Genomic DNA, 22470 nt, shown 5'->3' with positions numbered 1-22470 from the left:
GCACCAGAGTTAAACATACATATGAGCTACATTCTACTTTTCTTTCTGCAGGATGAATCTCCCTAATAGAGTCATTGGGTCATGGATATATGTTTTTAAATTGTAACAGAAATTTATAGATTATTTTTTATAGCAAGGTTATAATACTTCACATTGTCAAATACCACAGCAATCCATGAGGATGTCAGCTTCCCTACATCCTTGCTAGGACTAGATCTTCAATTCTGTAGTTTTTGCTACTCTGATGAATAGAAAATTATATCTTCTTGTTTTAATTTTATTTTCCTATTAATATGGTAAAGCATTTTTGTACATGTTTACAGACCACTTAGATTTTTATCTTCTCATAACTACTTAATAATATCATTGCTCCATTTTGCTTTCTTATAGGCCTTTTTCTTATCAATATATAGAATGAAATTGAATTAGCATTTTGTCTGTCATTTGGGCTGCAAATAATTATGTCCAGTTAATCCTTTGGTTTTTATTTAGCTTATGTTGTCTATCTAATACCAGCCAAACACTTTTATTTTTATGAGTCAAATGTATCCATTTTTTTCACTTATGGTTTCTGAGTTTGATTTCTGAGAGAAGGTCCTGCAAACTCAAGATTATACAATAGTTTTCTAAATATTTCACCATTTTGCCTGGGTTACATTCCTTGTTTTTCAGTATGATGGAGAGAAATATTGTTCTACCATATTTTGGAATCCAGCGCTGGGGATAAGAAGTTTCATGCTAGTTTTACTTTTCTTTACAAATAAATTAGAGGTGTGTTTGTGTGTGTGGAGGGGATTGTTTTGTTTTTTAACTATACTGCCTGAAAATGTGAAAATTTTTCTCTTTATCTTTGTAATTCAATAATTCCACCAATGTATATCTAGGTTTATATCTATTTTCATTAATCCTACCTGGGCTTCAATGCCTTTTAAATTTATAGACTTTATTTTAAAAATCTATTAATTTTAAAATTTTCAATTCTTCTTCATAAGTTTGTTTTCCTTCTCCTTCCCATTGGTTACATGTTGACTTTCTGGCTGTTTACTCCATGTTTCTGAGCTTTGCATTCATGATTTCTCTCTGTTTTCACTCTGTTGAGAGAGATGTCCTTCACTGCCTCTTCCAAGTCACAAATTCACTTTTAATAAGTAACTATTTGCTTTTCTTGTCAACAATTTTTAAAATATTTTAATTTCATAAAGCATTGTTTGTAGTCTTGTCACATCTCTTAGAGTTTTATTATCTTTGTTTTCTTTTTTTTTAATATTTTAAGTTCTAGGGTACATGTGCACAATGTGCAGGTTTGTTATATACGTATGCATGTGCCATGTTGGTGTGCTGCACCCATTAACTCGTCATTTACATTAGGTATATCTCCTAATGCTATCCCTCCCCCCTCCCCCATCCCCCCTCCCCATCCCCCCTCCCCCTCCCCCTCCCCCTCCCCCCTCCCCCCACCCCACAACAGGCCCCGGTGCGTGATGTTCCCCTTCCTGTGTCCAAGTGTTCTCATTGTTCAATTCCCACCTATGAATGAGAACATGCGGTGTTTGGTTTTTTGTCTCTGCGATAGTTTGCTGAGAATGATGGTTTCCAGCTTCACATCTTTGTTTTCAAAAGCATCTGTGAACTCTTCCATCCACTTCAGTGAAAGTCATCTGTCACAGAGCTTACCTAGGAATCTTTCTGTGAGTGCCTTCTAGTGAAGATCATTTTTGTTTTTCCCTGCTTATGGTTTCATGCCTCTTTAGCAGCCACACAGATCTAGCTGTCCATGTGTCTTAACCAGAGACAGACCACCAAGTGGGGGCTTGATTTAGATTTGGAGGCAAACAAACACCACTCATTACAGAATCATTTTAAAAGTAACCTCTTCTGGCTCATTTTGTTTCCAAAAAGAAGGATATTACAAATAATTTTAAGGTTTAAAGGCAATTTATTATTATTTCAATGTGGTTTGGGGACTCACAAGTTCTAAAATGATATAAATGTTGATAAGAGAGTTACATTTAGTATCTAGCTATTAGTCAGTAGAAGGTAGTAAGACTAGTTGAGTCACTGTGGCTCATGTACACAATGAATTAATGTCACTAGCTCCGGATATTGCTCAAACTGACCCTTTTCACTTATAAAATACTTCTAACCAAATGAGAAAAAAGTTAAAAGCAACCTGATGACATTTTAAAAAAAGGAAAAGGAATTATCAAATTTTATCTTCACGGTGTGTTTTTAGAGAAGAATTTTATTTCTTTTTTAAAGTGCCCTCTAACCCTGTCTTTACTAAAATACAAGAAATTAGCTGGGCATGGTGACATGCACCTGTAGTCCCAGCTACTCAGGAGGCTGAGGAAGAGGAATTGCTTGAACCCAGGAGGCGGAGGTTGCAGTGAGCCGAGATCACGCCACTACACTCCAGCCTGGGTGACGGAATAAGACTCCATCTCAAAAAATAAATAAATAAATAAAAATAAATAAATAAATTGCCCTCTAATAGCCAATGATGGATTGGTATTCAAAAGAAAAGGAAACAATGAAGAAAAGTATCTCAACCTGGAAAAATTTGCCAGTCCCTGCCATACAGGAAATTGTAGCCTGTCATTGGTCTGTGTGATCATTCCAGTTCCAAATTTGAGCATTAGGCTGCATTGTGCCTTATCTCCCAGTATGCTAAGAAACCAATTATGGTAAATAATATTGCCTTAAGGGATTTTTCAGAGCCCCTGAAAAAAGATCAATGCAATAACCTAGGACCTTAAATGTCAATATTTAGTTGTAGGAAGAAAACAATGTTCAAAAATACAGTTTTATTTAATATTATTTTTCAAAACATATTAAACAATTAACATTTTCCAACAATTTTTTGTGATCCTTTGGTGTACAGCAGTTGAAGAATACAGCAGGATAAGCAATAAAATAAAAATACCAAATATTTGCTAAAATAATATTTTAAGAAAAACATAAGGCTCTTATCATATCAATCCAAATAGACTTATTTAACCGACAACCTTTAATATAACTATCAATCAGATGGGTTGGATATTCAGTTCTTCCATTTCCCACACACTGCAAAAAGCTACACATTTCTCTGACTTGCATAAATAATAAATTGTCCTTTGTACAGAGATGAACCTTTATTGTTCGATCCCTCAATCAAAATGGAAAACCATATCCCCAGGCAAGAAAGAGGTGCACTTCAGGAGATATGGGATTTAAAACAAAATTAATGTTGCAAAATAAGAAAGACAAGATTGAAATATATATCAGGACAATAATATCTAAATAACTTAATATTAGCAAGGGATTCTGTTTAAAAAAAAAAGGAAGCTATTTAAAGCTTATGTGCAGAACTCACCACAGGCAGCATTTCCTCAAAGAAAGGGGAAAAGCTTGATCTAGACGGGGCACTAACCCTAATGGTGAAAGCTCTGGACTCTGTTTCTTGTTATGCCACTAAAATTGCTGTGAAGATCTGAGCCACACACTGTGTCTGTTGTTGGGTCCTAAATATTTTTCATTCAAGCCTTCTCAATATTCATCCACAGAATCTATGTCATAATGAGCCCAGAAGCATAAACACTTCAATAGCAGAGTTACCAATAGAGGATATCCAACAAATAGAGCCTATTTCTTAAATTTTCATTACGCCAAGAACAACAGAAGATTTCTGGAAAGCATGAGGTAATTATTGGCCTATTTAAGAAGCTTCTTTGTTGATGGAAACATGGATAGTTCTTCTCTGCCTGTCTTCTTAATTGCCTGCTTTCCTCTGCAGCCTTAAATAGGAAATGGGCTGAAAAAATTGGCAAATAAGAGGACACACACAGCTTCATTTCCAAGAGTTGAACATTTTGGAAGCGATTAGGAAAGGCCTTCAGGTTTTCTCTTGGACAGGTATTGTTCCAGGATTTTGAAGATATAAGATACAACTCAAATATCCACACCCTCATCCATTTTACTTTGGCATCGAGGCAAAGGTCTTATGACATTGCATTTCCTCTAATTCTCAATGGTTTGTGAGGCCAAAGCTGTAATATCCAAGCCCAGGTTTCAGCTGGAAGGTGAAAATGAAGTGAGTGAGCTTTTTAGCTTCTTTGGTTTTAGGCCATTCAGTATACTTTGTTGAAGTGAAGGACTTCTCTTAAATTTATAAGACAATGTATGTCCAGCCAAATCTGTCTTTGGAGTTTGTGTTCAAAGCTCCAGCAATAACAATATGTTACTTACCCTTGATTTGTCTCCTCTGTGGAAAAGTTTTTGGAGACTTTCTAGATGAGAATGGCCAGTAAAGATCTGGATATAGAAAATCTTGGTCTCTTGTCCAAATACTATCATAATGCTGGTCTTAGTAGCATAAAGGCATAGCCACTTGCTTATCACTTTGGTCTGACTCCGCTGCCACAAAAAGTACAAACTACACTGTCAACAGTTGAGCAATATAAATCCTCTATGAGTTGTGGGTTGAGTCTACTATTGTCTTTGCAGTGAAACTAGTGGGCATGTGTTAAATAGTTTCCACCTGGATGGAGAATCACTCTGTCTCTGCACCTTTTGCAGAGTGGGTAGACTTCCAGGGGTGATGTTTTTCGGCTAAGTCAACGAGGCTTAAAACCATGAAACCTTAAAAAACCATGCCAGCATTCAGTTTAGAAAAGGGCCAGGCTCAAGAGGTCAACATTAGTGTCAATATCAGAATTCACTCCTCACAAGTTCTGGAGATCCAATGACCTCTACCAACCTAAGCTGATTCCAATATGACTTGTAAGATCTAGCTAGAACAAGGATTTTCAGATCCTTAAAGTAATGTGAACTCCTTAAGGCAACCTCCAACCTTTCTTTATCTTTTGAGGATGAGTGACTCATGTACAACTTGAGCCAGGAGAATCTGCTGGATTAGTTGTGGGTTCTATGTGCATTACTCATATGCGGCCCTGCCAACTACCACCACCAACTCTGTGGACCATGTCTTATGTCTGGAGCCATGAAACTTTATCTTCTGGGGGTTAGTGAAGCCTCTGTAATTTTTGCATCACAGTATATGTTTAACTAAAACCACGGTGGCAAATCCTGCACCTTTTTAAGTTGTACAGAATATATGATAGCCTTCTTTTTTATTTATTTATTATTATTATTGTTATTTATTTATTTATTTACTTACTTATTTTTGAGACAGAGTTCCGCTCTTGTTGCTCAGGCTGGAGTGCAGTGGCGTGATCTTGGCTCATTGCAACCTCCACTTCCCAGGTTCAAGCCATTCTCCCGCCTCAGCCTCCCAAGTAGCTGGGATTACAGGAGACTGCCACCACGCCTGGCTAATTTTTTGTATTTTTAGTAGAGATGGGGTTTCATCAGTTAGCCAGGCTGGTCACAAACTCCTGACCTCAGGTGATCCACCCACCTCAGCCTCCCAAAGTGCTGGGATTACAGGCGTGAGCCACCATGCCCTACCATATGATAGCCTTCTTGACAACAGTAGGACCTCCTAAGAAAATGGTCACATTAGCTAACAATATCCCCACAATCAACTTAACCTTTTCTAGAAAATCATATAATTTTCTAACAAATAGAAAATTTCTCGTACCACTTTCTGCACCTGTTAATTTTTTTTTTTTAATTTTAGATGCAGTGGATACATGTGCAGGCTTCTTATATGGGTATGTTTTGTGATGCTGAAGTTTGGGCTTCTATTGATCCCATCAGCCAAATAATGAACATAGTGTCCAATAGGTGCTTTTTAAACCACTGCATCTCCCCCCTTTTGTAGTCCCCACTGTCTATGATTCCCATCTTTATGCCCATGTGTACCTACTATTTAGCTTCCACTTATACAATAGAGCATGCATATTTGGCTTTCTGTTTCTGCATTAATTCGCTTAGGATAACAACCTCCAGCTGCACCCATGTTGCTGCAAAGAACCCAATTTCATTATTTTTCATGGCTGCATAATATTCCTTGGTATAAATGTACCATATTTTATTTTCCCAATCCACTTTTGATGGGCATCTAGGTTGTTTACGTTTGCTTTTTACAACAGCAATAGTCTTTGCTATTGTAAAACGTTTGCTTTTTACATTTGCTTTTTACAATAGCAAAGACTATTGCTATTGTAAAAAGTGATGCAATAAACATACAAGTGCAGATGTCTTTTTGGTAGAATGATTTCTTTTCCTTTGGGTATATACCCAGTAATGGGACAACTGGGTGGAACAGTAATCCTATTCTTAGTTCTTTGAGAAATCTCCAAACTGCTTTCCACAGTGGCTTAACTAATTCACACTCTCACCAAGACAGCATAAGAGTCCCATTTTCTCCATAACCTCACCAATGTTTGTTATTTTTAACTTCTTAATAACAGCCATTCTGACTCCACTAGTTTGTTGTTTTTTTTTTTTTTTTTTTTTTTTGAGATGGAGTCTGGCTTTGTCACCCAGGTTGGAGTGCAGTGGCGTGATCTCGGCTCACTGCAAGCTCCGCCTCCCAGATTCACGCCATTCTCCTGCCTCAGCCTCCCGAGTAGCTGGGACTACAGGCGCCTGCCACCACGCCCAACTAATTTTTTGTATTTTTTTTTAGTAGAGACGGGGTTTCACCGTGTTAGCCAGGATGGTCTCGATCTCCTGACCTCGTGATCCACCCTCCTCGGCCTCCCAGAGTGCTGGGATTACAGGCGTGGGTCACCGCGCCCGGCCTCCACTAGTTAGTCTTAAATGCAGATTATATCCCCAAATTTCCATCACTGAACGTCCAGTGATTTTACAACTCCAATCTAAAAGTTGCTGGAGGGAAGCCATCATCCCCTCCACCAAGCAGAATTTCTAGGAAAGTCAACTCCAACTTTCCCTCAAGTTCATAATTAGAGGACCAATATGCCCTTTCTCCCGTATGGCAATTTGCTATGGTCTCCATGTACAACTTTTCTTCAGCCCAGTCTGGTAGTTCTTCATCCTGCTCCCAAAAACTTGGATATTATGGCTTCTTTTACTTTCTTGCTTCCTAGGAGACTCCAAAAAGAAGCTCCTAGCATTATTAATTCTTCAGATTCTAAGGGTGGAGATCAATGTTTGCAAGACTTTGCTACATTGCACATTTCTTTCCATTAGCCACCCACAATAACAATCCCAAAGTCTCCTTTTTCCTCATTACTCGGCTTCCAAGTCTATTGGCCAGCCCTGTCATTATTTTCTGGCCAAAGCTTGGGCTTTCTTAGCCTCTCTTGAAGATATGCATATCCCTGCTAAGCCTTCTAAGGAAGCTTTAGGGCCACATGTTACAATCATTCTCTTGGGCGTCACCAGGAGAAACAATTGCTCCTGGCATTACATATTCTCACTTCTCCATATGGGCGCTCCTCCTCTGAATACTGACACAGGTATAAACCTATTACTTTCCTTTCAGTTAGAGTGCTTCTTTTAGACTACAAAGGTGCCTTTCAGGGCACTGTAGTAGAGTCCTTTGCTATTTCTCAGCAACTTCCCAGCCCAGATCTTCTAGGGACTTTGCAGCAAGGTCTTGTGGCAAACTTAGTTGTCCCAATACCTGCTCTCCCTTTCCCTTTCTTCCACAGCAGTGGTTTAATTTGAGTACATGGCTACCTAATTTTTATTTTTGATTTTTAGGAACAGGATCTCACTCTCTCACCAAGGCTGGAGTGCCGTGGTGTGTTCATAGCTCATGGCAGCCTTGAACTCCTGGACTTAAGTGATCCTCTTGCCTCAGTCTCCCAAAGCTCTGGGGTTATAGATATAAGCCACCATGCCTGACCCGTGGCTACCTAATTAAAGACCTTCTTAAGACTCGATTCCAGCTGAATGGGTTAATGTTACTGACAAGTGCAATGTGAAAGAAAGTAATATGTGCCACTTTCAGGACTTTTTTTAAAAAACAATTAAATATGCAATGCCCTGATTTCTTTTCTCCTTACCATTTGCTCTCTGAAAGATGGAGAGAAATAAAACTGCTCTCTTGGACTGAGAGATGGGAGCTCCAGACTGAGGTTGGCAGAGCCACCCTACCACTCTGGACTGTTACATGAGAGAGAAATAAGCTCTGTTTTGTTTAAACCACTGCATTTTAAGCTTTATGAGTGACAGCAGTTTTAGTCTGTATCATAGCTAGTTCACCTCTCATTTATCATATATATATATATAAAAAATATATTTTTTTCCTGAAATCTCATAGGTTGTAGTTTTCCAAATAAATAAGGAAATTCAACTCTAATAATAATTCTTGATAATATAATTCTATCATAAAGCCTCTAGAAGGAGACTAATAATAGCTTTATAACCCTCTGTGGTCAACAGAGACACAGCCAACACTGCTTTTAACTATTTTTATCTCTATTCTGCATTTCAAACTCAAGAAGTTTTTAAGAACCCCATATTCTTATTTTACATCTGATCTAATTTAATATCTGTTCTGTGGCAGCAGCACTATCCAGGAGTTTTCTTCACTAGATGTGATTATCTGAAGAAAAATAACTATGGCTCCCATTAAAAGAAATGTAGGCATGACTCCCAGTCATACATTCCCCAAACAAAATATGAGAAGAAGAATTTTCCAAACAGTTATGAAAATTTTCCCCACATAGCTTCTAAATTGTTCCTTTGCATCTCAGGCTGGGTAGTCAGGTTGACCCCCAAAGGGAGATAGCTGCAGTGTTGTTCTGTCCACTGGTGATAAGGGATGATATTTTCCCTCTACGGGTTAATAAAACAGTGTTAACCACATACTCTCAACTGAAGTAATAATCTGTCTCAAGAAAAATGAGTTCATGGCTCTTTATCCTTTCTACTTTCTTCCTAGAGAGTCCTATAGCAGCACATCATGTCAAATAAGTCATCTCAAAAGGGACCAATAACAACTTTTGGGCAGGTCCTTCTGGAAGTGAAAGAAGAAAATATGAGGGGACTTTTATAGCAGTCATGATCCAGGGACTATTATGACGGCAACTCCTCAGGTACATATACATATTCCCCTAAAATATTCTAGAGGACTCTAAGAGCCAGTTTGAGAATCACTAGTCTAGGGTCTACAGATTATCACTTTCATCAACATCATCATCATCACCATTATCGTCAATCGAACATTACCGTTAAACATTGTGAGAATCTCAATCTGTCTGTATTAGGAATTGTGATTGGAGACAGAGAGAAAGAATAATCCCTTACCAAGTAATTTCAAAGCAGAGAAAATGAAATGAAAATTTGTTCTACATATCTCAACATCTGCCTTCAAAATTTAAGATGCCTTCTAGGAACATGCTAATATCCTTTCATCTCTCTTATCAACTTACTTATTATCTCATAGCAAGAACTTGGAGTTCTTTATGTCATTGCACATATAATTCTATAGAAGTCACCCCTCTCTTTTCATGTTCTTCCCTCCTATTGCCTCCAACACCATCTGTATTGTACAAGTAGTGTCCTATAGATTGAGCTGAAACACACCTTTCTGTTTCTGTGCTGTTCAAGCTATACCAATAAAAACCAATACACACAGATTCCAATATGCTTCACAATCTGTCATACATATGCCATTTTACTAAACACACAGAGTAAATGGAAGTATAAGTGGTACTTTTTAGCACTGAGTACAGGGTAACAACAATTTTTGTCCTTTTGTTCCTTGTGTTATGGCTGACACAAGACATAGATAAATTAGTACTTCTCAGAGTGACAAGACACGTTGGGGTCATTTTGGAGAGAATACAACCATGTCAGTTCACTGTACCTCTTTCATTGCTATTAAACACTAAGCCTTTGGAAGCAGAAGGGTTTGGTTTTGTTTTGTTTACTGTTTTGATGTACACTCCTTTCTGATTTAATTGCCCTAGCCTAATCATTCTAATAAGATGTTCCAATGGATAAGAGACTTGTGAAACCAGTAACTTCACTAACACCACAATTGTTATTGTATCCAGTCTTATTACCATTTTCCCTTAAAGTCAATTGATACATAATCAACTCCATAAAATACATGAGAATCTATGTATTAACGCTCATTCTTACAAACGTACAGTCTTTTTGTATTATTCACCCAAGGAGCAATTATTGAGCATTTATCATGCACCCCTTCTCTCGTACCAAGCAATATACTCTGCTAGAATACAGAAATGCTGTATATATTTGGTAATACCAAAGCAGTCTCATCAGACCTCTATCAGGATCTTTTGTTCAGCTCCTTTTCAATTCAGTTGCATCTGAACAGTTCACTAGATGATACCTGAAGAGAAAATAAAGAACATAAAATTTATTTGTTTGAATTGTTCTCATAGTTGGGTTTATGTAACATAAAAAGTAATGATCCTAAATAATGTGTATTTTAATACACTATGATGTTGAAAGGCTCGATTCTATGCTGAGACACATAGGACTAGAATATAAAGTGTTTCCGGTAGAAAAATGAAGACAGAGACAGAACATTGTTTTGCTGCTTTTAAATAAGCCACGCAAATAGCTCAGTCTAAAGGCTGTGTGTGTGTCAGTGTGAGATAATCCTGCCCTCTCCCTTCCTCTCTCCCGCTTCTCCAGGGAAATGAGTCACACCTGCTCACTGCCCTTGATATGATGTTTGATATTCTGAATTCCCATCAGCCCTGCACAGCTAGGATGATGTCAGCACAGTTGACATTGTTAGATCCGTGCTCTGCGTACATCAACTCCCTGTCGCTCAGGCATCAGCTGAATGTGGTGAAGGGGAGGAGGCATCATCATCTTAGCAACCAAGCCCACGTATCCAGGATCCAGAAATGGCATCTGGCACTTTGCTTTGGGGATTTCCAGCACTTCCTAGAATTTCAGCCAGATTAGAACACTTGCTCTGAATTAAAAAGAAATTACTCATCCTCTTCCCATCAGGATGTGTGTGCTTTTACAAAATTTTACATCAAAATGTTTGTCACCAAAGTATGTTTTACTGAAGTCCTCATCCCATTTTTCCTCAATTCCTCTGGGATATCCTTTATTGACTTTTAGAAATAATCTTGCTTCTATTTAAAAACAGAAAAGGTTAAATGAGACCCTTTTGTCATCCTTCCACCTCAAGTCAAAAATATATATAATGTGAACAATCAAGTTGTATGGAAAGTAGATAATTATGCTGATAATAATAATCTTCTAAGATGACTCCAGATAAAGTATGGCAGTATTTCTAGGTCTTGTTTTCAAATTATACCCATTTAACAAAAAATACAATAACACAATGAACTCAGACAGTTGCAATTCACATAGACATTTAATCATCTATTGATTATCTGGGAAAAAGAAAAGAGGGAGAATTTAGAGAAAAAACCTAAAAGGGTATTTGAAAGTGTTAGAGTAGAAGAACTATGGTAGTACCATGCCACCATGCCACAGCTGTCAGAAGCCCCAACAATGGAGACTTAATGTCTACTTTTCCAGAGCAGTTTCTCCAAGTTATTGTGGGTATCTTGGCTGCTTCATATAAATGGTCCCAGTTGTTTTATAGCTATCTTATTGCTCCACTTACTTGTTCCCAGAAACATTTCTGAGTAGAATTCCTGTCTCCATAACACACGGAGTGAGGTGGGAGATTTAGGTATGTGCTGTGGTCAGAATATGTCCTCCAAAATTCTTGTGTTGGAAGTTTAATTTCCAATGCAACAGTGTGGGGAAGTTGGCCTTTTGGGAGGTGTTTAGGTGGTGAGGGCTTCTCCATCATGAATAGATTAAAGCCCTTATAAAAGAGACTTCAGAAGGTGTTCAGCTAACTTGCTTTCTTGCTCTTTTGCTTTCTGCCATGGGAGGACACAGCAAGAAGACCCTCACCAGACACTAAATATTGGTGCCTTGATCTTGAACTTATCAGGCTCCAGACCTGTGAGAAAATAATTTTCTGTTCTATATAAATTACACAGTCTCAGGTATTCTGTTATAACAGCACAAAACAGACTAACACAGTAAGTAACCAGACAATGACAGTACTGAGTAATAAGTACTTCCATAAGAAATAAACCTAGGGTGCTGAGAGCAGGGAGAACCAGAGCCCAACTCAGCCTGGAGTTCGGACATGAGAAGTTCTCAGGGATGGCTTCCTTGAGTGAGTCTTCATAATTCTTTTCTCAATTATAATGCAAATGCTTTTTATAAATCCTGACACTTTGTCCACCAAACACTACTAAAAATTTTAATAAGCAGCTCTACTCAGTCTAGGCAGTTTATTTCTTTCCTGACATGCCTAAGGTACCCTGAACATCCACATCCCATAAAATGAGAAACAGGTATTTCATTTGGCTTCTCGTAACAGTGAAAATGAGAAGAGTTCAGAGAGCTCTCTCTTTCAATCTCAAGATCGGAATGGGTGAGGGCTGGTGGCTATATACAACACTTTGTGGTTCCCCTTCCCCCAGTGAGTTACTTTCCATGCTGTACTGTAACTGCTTATTTGTTTGTCCTTCACCTTTAAGAAACCAAGCCTTTTGAAAGTATAATTCTTTATCTTATTTACCCCACAGTATCTCCCAGCTACCCCCAGTCAGACCTAGATCCTAGAACAGAGTAAACGTTCACTAGATTGTTCTGTTGAATAAATATTTTATGCTTTTGCATTTCTTCCAGATTTTAATCCTAACTTTGCCCCTATAGTTTAGAGCAGCATTTCCAAGCTTTTTTTCATATATTAGCCCGTATGGAAAATGAAAGTATTTGTAAGGTACCCTTGGGTAAATGGGAGAGGCTGCTCCAGGCTGCAAGCTGTAAACCCCAGGCCCTGCCTGATCCCCTCAGAGCCCACCTTCCATACCACACTCATACATTCCACGAAACATAGGGGATCTGTAGAAGGACATATCTGAAACTCATTCAGTACTCATCACTTGAGAAGCTCTTCTGGTTTAGATAAATTAAAAGGTGAGAATGAAACAGGTTAACTTTCTTCCACTTAGCTTTTTGTAACCTAGCTCTCCTTCCCAATATTTTGCAGTGTTTTTACTATTAACTTTCAGTTTTTAAAATATCTTTTTTGGAACCCTTGTGCATTGCTGATGGGAATGTAAAATAAAGTAGCCCCTGTGGAAGACAGCATGGCAGTTCCTTAAAAAATTAAACATAGAATTATCATGTGATCCAACAATTCCACTACTAGATATACACCCAAAAGAAACAAGAGCAGAGACTTGAGCAAATATTTGTACACCCATGTTCTTAGCAGTATTATTCACAACAGCCAAAAGGTGGAAGCAACCCAAATGTCTATTGATGAATAAATAGATAAATAAAATGTAGCAAATACATACAGTGGAATAGTATTCAGCCTTAACAAAAAGAAGTTTTGATACATGCTACAATATCAATAAAACTTGAAGAAATTATGCTAAATGAAATAAGCCAGTCACCAAGGGACAAATTTTGTATTATTCTGTTTACATGAGATGCCTAGTTAAATAGTGGTTTCCAGGGGCTGAAGGGAATGGGCAATGAGGAAGTTATTGTGTAGTAGTATGAGAAGTTTCAGTTCAGGAAGATGTAAGAATTCTGAAGATGGATAGTGGTGATGGCAGCAGAACAATGTAAATGTACTTAATGTCACATCTGCACATATAAAAATGGTTAAAATGATAAATTTTATGTTATATATTTGTTACCACAATAAAAGAAGTATATCTTTTAAATGGCATTACTAAAACATTTAAAATGATAATGATTATTACTATATCTATTTGTGGAATGATTAATGGAATGCTCGGATGCACTGTTATATGACCAGACATCATGGAAAGATACTTTGTTTCTCATCTTGCAAAGCAGAGATTTGTCAATAAATGTTCATTAGTCCCACCCCCAACCCCAGCTCATCATTACCACCGCCAGTGTCTGTTGTCCAGATGGCTCTCTGACATTTCACACATTATGCAATTCTCAAGTCATTTCAAAATGGATCTCAACTTGACTTCTTTGTCATAAGCACAGACTTATACACTTTTTTCCATTCTCATTCTTGCCCTAAATTTTTAATAAATTGTGATTGATTAACATTTAAATGTAAATGCAAAAGCCTTGATCGACTTGCACTTACACTGATCAATGCTTCCAAGAAATGCAAAGCTCCAGTCTCTTGAAGATGGAGCATAGTTTTGGACTGACAGATTTTCATAGTATGCCTAGCATTAGATTAGCACTTTTCTCATGATGTGTTTACACAGCACAGCACAGAATTCCACATAACTTGATTGGCCTGTTCTTTTGCTCATTTCACGCCCAGCCTTTCCAATGTAAAAATTACACATTGTTTTTTTTTTCTCACCCAGTTTCTATGCTTTCTGTCTCACCTTCATCTTAGATGCTTGATTTAGAGACCCATTTCTCATTCTTTGATAAGAATATCAAATTGCTGACAAATTAAAGATGTAGTCTTGTTGGGAGTGAACAGAGGCAATTTTACAGTCACAAAGAATGATACAGTCAACCCATGAGAAATTGTCAGGAGCATGAGCATCGTAGGCCTAAAAACTATGTTTAGCATTGCAATCTTTCTAAAACAACATATATAATTGTAGCAAGGTAATTTGGAGCTTATATGTACTTTAATTCTCTCACCATTGTAGCTTCAACCCCTGTTACACTGCCTGGCACACAGTAGGCCTTCAATTCCACTCCACAGCACCATCTTCTACATCAGTAAATGATGAGGTGCTTAGCACCCAGAAATAAGGTGCTTAGTAGAAAGAAATGTAAATAAGTAAGAAGTTGATTACAATACTTTCTACTTCACTGAGACCTGGCCCTGAGGGGTTAGGAACAGTCCTAGGAAAAATTAACATCCACATTGAAAAACAATAATAATGATAAGTGGAAGAGGATAAAGAAAGGTTGAGCTTTGTCCTGGGGCAATGAGAAGCTATTAAAAGTTTTTAAGTAGGAAAGAGATATGATCATATTTGTATGGAAAGATCTGCAGATAGGAGATGAGATCAGACCAGAGAGAGAGAGAGAGAAATTTTTGAATCTAGCTGTTTTTTGAGTAAAGTTTTGGATGATAAAATTTTGGCTATAGAGAATTCCTAAAGGTTCACTGTATTCTGAATTTAATTGTGATCTATTTCTGACCATAAATGACTTTAAACCCTAAATGACACCAAACTAGACTTGGCCTGCATCTAATGTATCAAATCAGTTCCTAGAGGGACTCTACTTTCTAGCTCCTTCTGGGAATTCCTTCCTGTATGTTCCATAGATGCCTCAAACTCATCATGCCCAAAACCCACATCCTTTTTCTGTCCCCTTTCTCTCCTTGGCCACTGCTATGCATCCTATATCCTTTATTTTTAGTAAATGGCATTTCTTCTCTACCATGCCTTAAAAGCTAGGAAATTTTACTCTCATGGATTTCTCTATTTCCTTTACCATCTGCATGAATGCACCATACCATTTTACCTCCTACATACCTCCTAAAATCTTTCCCTCTTCTCTGACCTCATTGATTATGCTGTAGTCCAGGCCCTGTCATCCTTTACTTTGACTATTATAATAGCTGCTGCCAGGCCTCATTCTGTCCAGTCTCTCTACCTGAAATTCCTTGCCATTTACTGTTGCTCCATTGAACTTTCTCATATGAAAATCTGATCATATCCTTGCCCAGTTTAAAGCCCTGCAAATATTGGAGCAAATTAAAACCAAATTTCTTCATGTGGCTCTTGACCTCCTACCACCATCTCTTCTCACACCCGACTTTGGCATGCTAGCCCTAGTCACCATCGCTCATTGAAAATCTCTTAAGCAAAATGTCAAACACCATTTTCAATGTCATTTTCCCTGTTACAGTGGCAAAATTAGCCACTGTCTTGCTCTGTGCTCCAATAGCACTTGGTGTATGTTTGGCTCTGACAATATTGCTTTGGATGGTAATTATTTACACACCTGCTTTTCCTCCAAATCCTAGGTCTTAACTCTGGTTGCATTGGCTTTGGGATGTTTTATGGGTTTCAAAACTCAAATTGCATGCAAAATTCTGTGTGCAAGTGTGGGTGTGCACATGCGGGCAGTTTTCATCAGCGCTCAAAGGGGTCCATGACCCCAAAAAAGTTAAGTGGCCCTACTGCCCTAGACTGTGAACTTTTTAGGGCATAGAACATGTTGTGTTCTTCTTTGTATAGCCAGCTTATTGAAGAGTCTGATCTCAGTAGGCCATAAACATGAAACAGTTTTATTTTTCTCTAATCCTTACTTTGAACTAGATTCTGTCAAATCTGCCTTTCCTGCTCTTTAACGACATCACAGACAGATCTTACAACTTTCTAGCCTCTTTCAGTTATTATAAAGACCAGTTCACATGTTTGGCTCCTGATTCAAACAAACCAATTCTAAGAAGACACTTTGAAACAATCAGGGCATTTGAATATGGACTAGTATGAAAGAATATCATGAAAGTAATGTTAATATATTTGGTATAATAATGAAATTGTGCTTATATCTTTTTTAAGTGCCAAAGCATTAGAGATGTGTGTTAAGTATTTTCAGATAAAAACTAGAAAATATTTGAAGTTCAGTTTATAACACTTCAAAAAAATGGTGGGAGCAACAGATTAAGAAAGATTGACAAAATGTTAATGAGTATTGAAGTTGAGGAAAGAGTACATGGGTATCCTTAGTGAAATTATTTCTATTTTGTGTATATTTGAATTTCTAATAAGCACTTTTTTCTAAACTCAGTTCAGTCAAATTTAAAACTCCACTCTCATTCATATTCAATGGTGTGCTGGTAAATGTTTAACAACCAGCTCTACAGAAAAAAAGGAAAAGAAAGTCCTGATTTGTAGCATTTGCCAATTTCTGTGGCTTTAATTCTTCTACCATGGTCAATTTTAAGCTGCCAATATAATGCCACAGAATGAAGAGTTGGAAGGAGATGAGCAGTAGCATGCTATTTTACAGTATTTCCACCACTTATAGATACAGTAGATGTAAATAATAGCATAAAGTAAATGTAAAATGTAGTAAAAAATTAAGAAGTGATGAGCTTTGAGTATGTATTGCCTTTGTTTTAATATTATTTATTTAAGTGTATATGAATATAATTTATTTTATTTTATTTCTGTTTTTGTAGAGACAGGGTCTCACTGTGTTGCCCAGGCTGGTCTCAAACTCCTGTCATCAAAGCAATACTCCTGCCTCGGCCTCCCAAAGTGCTAGGATTACAGGCATGAGCTTCTGTACCCATCTTATTTTTAAATAATGACTGTTTAATAAGTGACTCACAAGATTCCTGAAAATTTAACAATCTGCTCTCAGGAACTGGTGCAAGCCAGATTCAGAACATCTCTGTAACATCCTTCCCTTTTTCAGTTGGTGAATGCAGCAATAGTTGAGGACCACTGCTTTAATGTTAATTGGCATAGCCCCATTGCTTACTCATTACTGTGAGCACGCCCAGCTCCTCTTAATCGGGCATAACCAGCCAGGAAGAGGGAGAAGCAAATAAATTACCCCCTTTCCTTCTATCACTCTCCACTCATGCTTCTCTGAATCCTTGCTTCAGGATTGCCCCTGGAATGACACATCAACGTATTTCCTATCATTTTAAACCCTGTGTTTCCTTCAAAATAGTTATGCACATAACTACAATGTTTAATAAGTGCTTCCATCTCTCTTAAAAGAATCACTTGATTTTTCATGGGTTATATTGTAAAGCAAGAGGGTGAGAGGAACTTTTTTATTCCTAATAAATACTGTTAAGAGTATTGATGCCTTAAACTACTGAGTGAGCACCCTCTTGGCTTAAGCTTAAGTACGATATAGCCATCCATTATTTATAACCATTTAAAATTTTTAAGTAGTCCAATCCATGGTGTTACTTACACTTATCTTTTCTATATTCTAAATCGTGTGGCTTCAGTTTAACAATGAGAAACATATATGTATTTTCATTTCCCAGCTGAGAAGACTAAATTTTCACCACTTTTACATACACTTTACATAGAAGGAACAATCACAACAGAGTAATTCTAGCACAGAATTTTATCATAACCAAAACAAAAAATATTGTTTAACAGTATATACTGCACTTCCTGTAATCTTTACTCAACCTAAAAGCACAAATTTACATGCATTTTCAAGGTACAAATCCTGAGATTGCACCCCTAAGCCACTTGGCTTATAAAACAGATGACTCCTTTCTGTAAATATTAGGCTACACTGCCATAGTCACAGAATAATAATGCTGGAAGGAAATTAGACAGTATATTATCTAGCCTACCTCTTAATGCCCAGAGAATTTGAAAGTTGACACATGCATGCACATGTGCACACACACACACAATCACCCAGCCAGTTAATAATCAAAAAAATAACTAGGCCGAGCACAGTGGCTCATGCTTGTAATCCCAGCACTTTGGGAGGCTGAGGTGGCAAATCATTTGAGGTCAGAAGTTTGAGACGAGCTTGGCTAACATGGTGAAACTTTGTCTCTACTAAAAATACAGAAATTAGCCAGGTGTGGTCCCACATGCCTGTAATCCCAGCTACTTGGAAGGCCGAGCCACGAGAATCACTTGAACTTGGGAGGTGGAGTTTGCAGTGAGCCGAGATCATGCCACTGCACTCCAGCCTGGGTGACAGAGCAAGACTCCATCTCAAAAAAAAAGAAAAGAAGAAAAAAGAAAAAAAAACCCTAATATTTATTGAGCATATATATATATATCCTATATGTATCATATATAGGGGACTTTATTAAGTATATATATGATATATATATAGGAGACATAGGAGATATATATCATATATATGGGAGTTTATAAAGTATATATATATCTCCTATTTATATCATATATATATTTAATAAACTCCTATATATATATGGGAGTTAGATGTAAAAGATATAGAACTTGTATAAGTTTCAGTGATTCAGAACTAAAATAAGTGATGAAGCTCCAAAATGATCCATATATATGGGAGTTTATTAAGTATTAACTTATGTGATCACTAGGTCCCGTAATAGGTTGTCTGCAAGCTTGAGGAACAAGGAGAGCCAGTCCAAGTCTCAAAACTGAAGAACTTGGAGTCCAATGTTCCAGGGCAGGAAGCATCTAGCATGGGAGAAAGATGTAGGCTGGGAAGCTAAGCCAGTCTCACCTTTTCATGTTTTTCTGTCTGCTTTATATTTGCTGGTAGCTGATTAGATGGTGCCCACCAGGTTAAGGGTGGGTCTGCCTTTCCCAGCTCACTCACTCAAATGTTAAGCTCCTTTGGCAACACCCTCACAGACACACCCAGGATCAATACTTTGTGTCCTTCAATCCAATCAAGTTGACACTCCGTATTAACCATCACAGGTAGGTAGATAAATGAGTGCCCTAGGAGTGTGTGTGTGTGTATGTATATATATATATATATATATGTGTGTGTGTGTGTGTGTGTGTGTATACACATAAATATATGTTTATATATATGAATTTATATATATATATGTTTATAGATATATGAATTTATATATATATGAGTTTATATATATATATATATATATCCTATTAGTTCTATCCCTCTAATACACTACCCAGTCAGAGAACCCTAATACATTACCCAATCAGAACTTAATCACTCTCACTTTATGTACACTTCTAACAGCTTGTCTTTATGGGTTCCAAGACCACAGCAGACTATAAGCAACATAATTTTATTAGGGAGAGGACCTACTTAAATCAATATACTATACACTGATAGTATAAAAGTGAAAAGAGTTATTATGTATGGAATGCCTGCAATATGAAAGACAATTAAGAGTGGACACAAACACAAGAATCATAGCATAGCAGTATAGGAAAAATCATGTAGAAGTAAGCAGCCTTGTATGTTCTGATGGCTCTTGAGTGTATCATTCCTTTACAAAATAATCATCAATGTGCATAATGATGACCTTGAGTCATCAAAAGAAGGTTAGATGTTTGGCTCTCTCTAATTAAGAAGGCAGCAAAGTGTGCAATCAATTTTAGAAATATTTTCTTATTTCTAAATGCCTAAAATCTTCAATAAATTTTAAGCAAACCATCTGTTATCTAAAATTACTTATTTTAATTCTGAATCACTGAAACGTATACAAATTCTACATCTTATTCTTCAATCTCCCTTACTCCATTTATATAAAGCCATGAGGGTGGGGTCCTCATTATTGGATTACTGCCCTGTAATAAGAGACCAGAGATCTTCCTTCCCTCTCCCAGCCCACCATCTGAGGATATAGCAAGAAGGTTGCCATCTGCAAGCCATGAAAAGAGCCCTCACTAGAACCCAACCATGCTGACAATCTGATCTTGGACTTCCAAGCCTCCAGAGCCAATGCGAAATAATGTACTGTTACTTAAACCACCCAGTATGATATTTTGTTATGGAAGCCTGAGTAGACTAAGACACAGATATTTCCCAGTACCACCCCCAGCAACTATTGTTCACCAATTTCTGTCATTCCCTTAGGAAAGGGTTTCAAGTTTTCACCTTTCTACCCTTAGGACAGCATGAGAAGGAAACCTTCCCCCCTGGGAGGAAGAAGGACAGAGGAATGAATGATAAAGTTGTCATTCCATATTTATTTTATTTTAATCAACTCCTTGCTCCAGCAGTATTTTGCTCTGCTATGACATTTTCTCTGCAGACACTATCACTAGCAGTCTGAGCCTCTGCAGTTAAAAGGCTGGTAATAATTATTTCTAAATATCTTAAGAAAGAGGAAAGAACAAAACTTAAATCATAGACAGAGATAGACAAATACTAGTGTTGTTGATTAATAAGGCAAATTTCCACCAAGGATATCAGTTTTTTCAAATATGATCAGATAATCCTAAAAAGGGTTTTTTACTCCTAGAAGGAAAACAAAGTTAACATTGGAAGAGCACAATGAAAAGAAACGAAAGTTCAACCCAATACGTGACTTAGCCCAGAATTAGGTCATAGAGCACTCAGGGGGAGGCTCTAAGGGTCACAAGGGAATGGCTGTGTCCAAGTCAAAACAGAATTAAGGAGTCCCCATTTTGATTGAATCTCATTGGGGCCCAAGATTGTTGAATGCTGGCTCTGAAAAACATCCAAAATATTACCAAAACAATCTGTTGATAAGAAAACTCACTGTGGTAAAGGAGGACACTGTCTCTCTTTAGAGGCACTGTCTCTTGACAGTCCTAGTAGCATCTCAAAAGGGAAAGGAAAAAGTTGGGATATCTATTGAGATTTTAGGGTCTGGTTTAAAGCAGATCTTTCAATGTGAGGACTTGGTTACAATTGAGAGAGGGGCTTCATATGATCATTTAGGATTGGTAACCACAGCAAAACAGGTATTTTGAAGTGAGTAGTTCTGAGGATCTTGGGGTACAAACTGTCTTTAATACTTTCCATTATAGAGTTGACACATGATATAGTCTGGATGCTTGCTCCCTCCAAATGTCATGTTGAAATTAACCCCCAGTGCTGGAGATGGAGGGACTGGTGGGGAGTGTTTGGGTCATGGAGACTGATCTCTCAGGAATGGCTTGGTGTTGTCCTCACAATAGTGAGTGAGTTCTTGCAAGATCTGGTTGTTTAAAGGAGTATGGCATTTCCTCTTCTTCCTTCCACTCTCCTGTGACACCTGCTGCCCCTTCACCTTCTGCTATGATTGTAAAATTCCTGAGGCCCTCACCGGAAGCAGATGCTTGTACAGCCTGCAGAACCCTGAGCCAATTATTTTGTTTGTAAATTACCCAGCCTCAGGTATTTCTTTATTGCAACACAAAAACAGCCTAATACAACTTCCAGAAAGTTTCTTAAATGAACAATAAAGTTATTTGTAACTTTTATCTTCTAGGACAAGAGCATTCTGGAATGGTAATGTTATATTGATGACGACTGTGAATAGTTTATTAGTTTGTTTTCCCACTGCTATAAAGAACTATTGGAGACTGGGTAATTTAGAAGAAAAGAGGTTTAATCGACTCACAGTTCCACAGGTTTAACAGGAAGCATGGCTGGGAGGCCTCAGCAAACTTACAATCTCATGGCAGAAGGTGAAGAGTAAACAAGCACATCTTACTGCGGCAGAGCAGGAGAGCGAGAGAGAGCACGAGGAGAGGAAATGACACACTTTAAAACCATCAGATCTTGTGAGAATTCACTCACTACCATGAGAACAGCAGGAGGAAAACTCACCCCCACGATTCAATTACCTCCCACCAGGCCCCTCCTCTGATATATGGGTATTACAGTTCCAGAAGGGATTTGGGTGGGGACACGGAATCAAACCATATCAGTAGTAAAATAGGCATAAGCCATGTAGATGGTTTTCATTCTCCTTCTGTGATGCCCTTGATTGTATTCAGTTATATATAAGTCTACCTTCTTCTCCCCTACCTTCCCCAATAATGCGTAAACGCTTTCAGAGCAGAGCTTATATCTGCTCCTGAAATACTGCTTGTTGTCTTTTCTGTGCTACACATTGTTTTAGCTTCAAAATCGCCATCATCTCTAAGACATATATCTCTTCTATAAGTTTCTATTATA

The 22470-nt window shown here is 37.7% G+C and overlaps 1 long non-coding RNA gene across 1 annotated transcript in view; it reads right to left on the bottom strand.

The window, feature by feature from the left end:
- Window positions 1-22470, bottom strand: part of LOC129532395 (uncharacterized) — a 118822-nt gene that overhangs the window by 12611 nt on the left and 83741 nt on the right. The window contains exon 5 of the long non-coding RNA XR_008678122.2: window positions 10152-10219. This is a non-coding gene — a long non-coding RNA (uncharacterized lncRNA). The remainder of the gene's footprint in view (window positions 1-10151; window positions 10220-22470) is intronic.

Source organism: Gorilla gorilla, chromosome 2 (assembly GCF_029281585.2).
Source record: "Gorilla gorilla gorilla isolate KB3781 chromosome 2, NHGRI_mGorGor1-v2.1_pri, whole genome shotgun sequence".
Taxonomy (NCBI): domain Eukaryota; kingdom Metazoa; phylum Chordata; class Mammalia; order Primates; family Hominidae; genus Gorilla; species Gorilla gorilla.
This window is presented reverse-complemented; position numbering and strand designations above follow the sequence as displayed.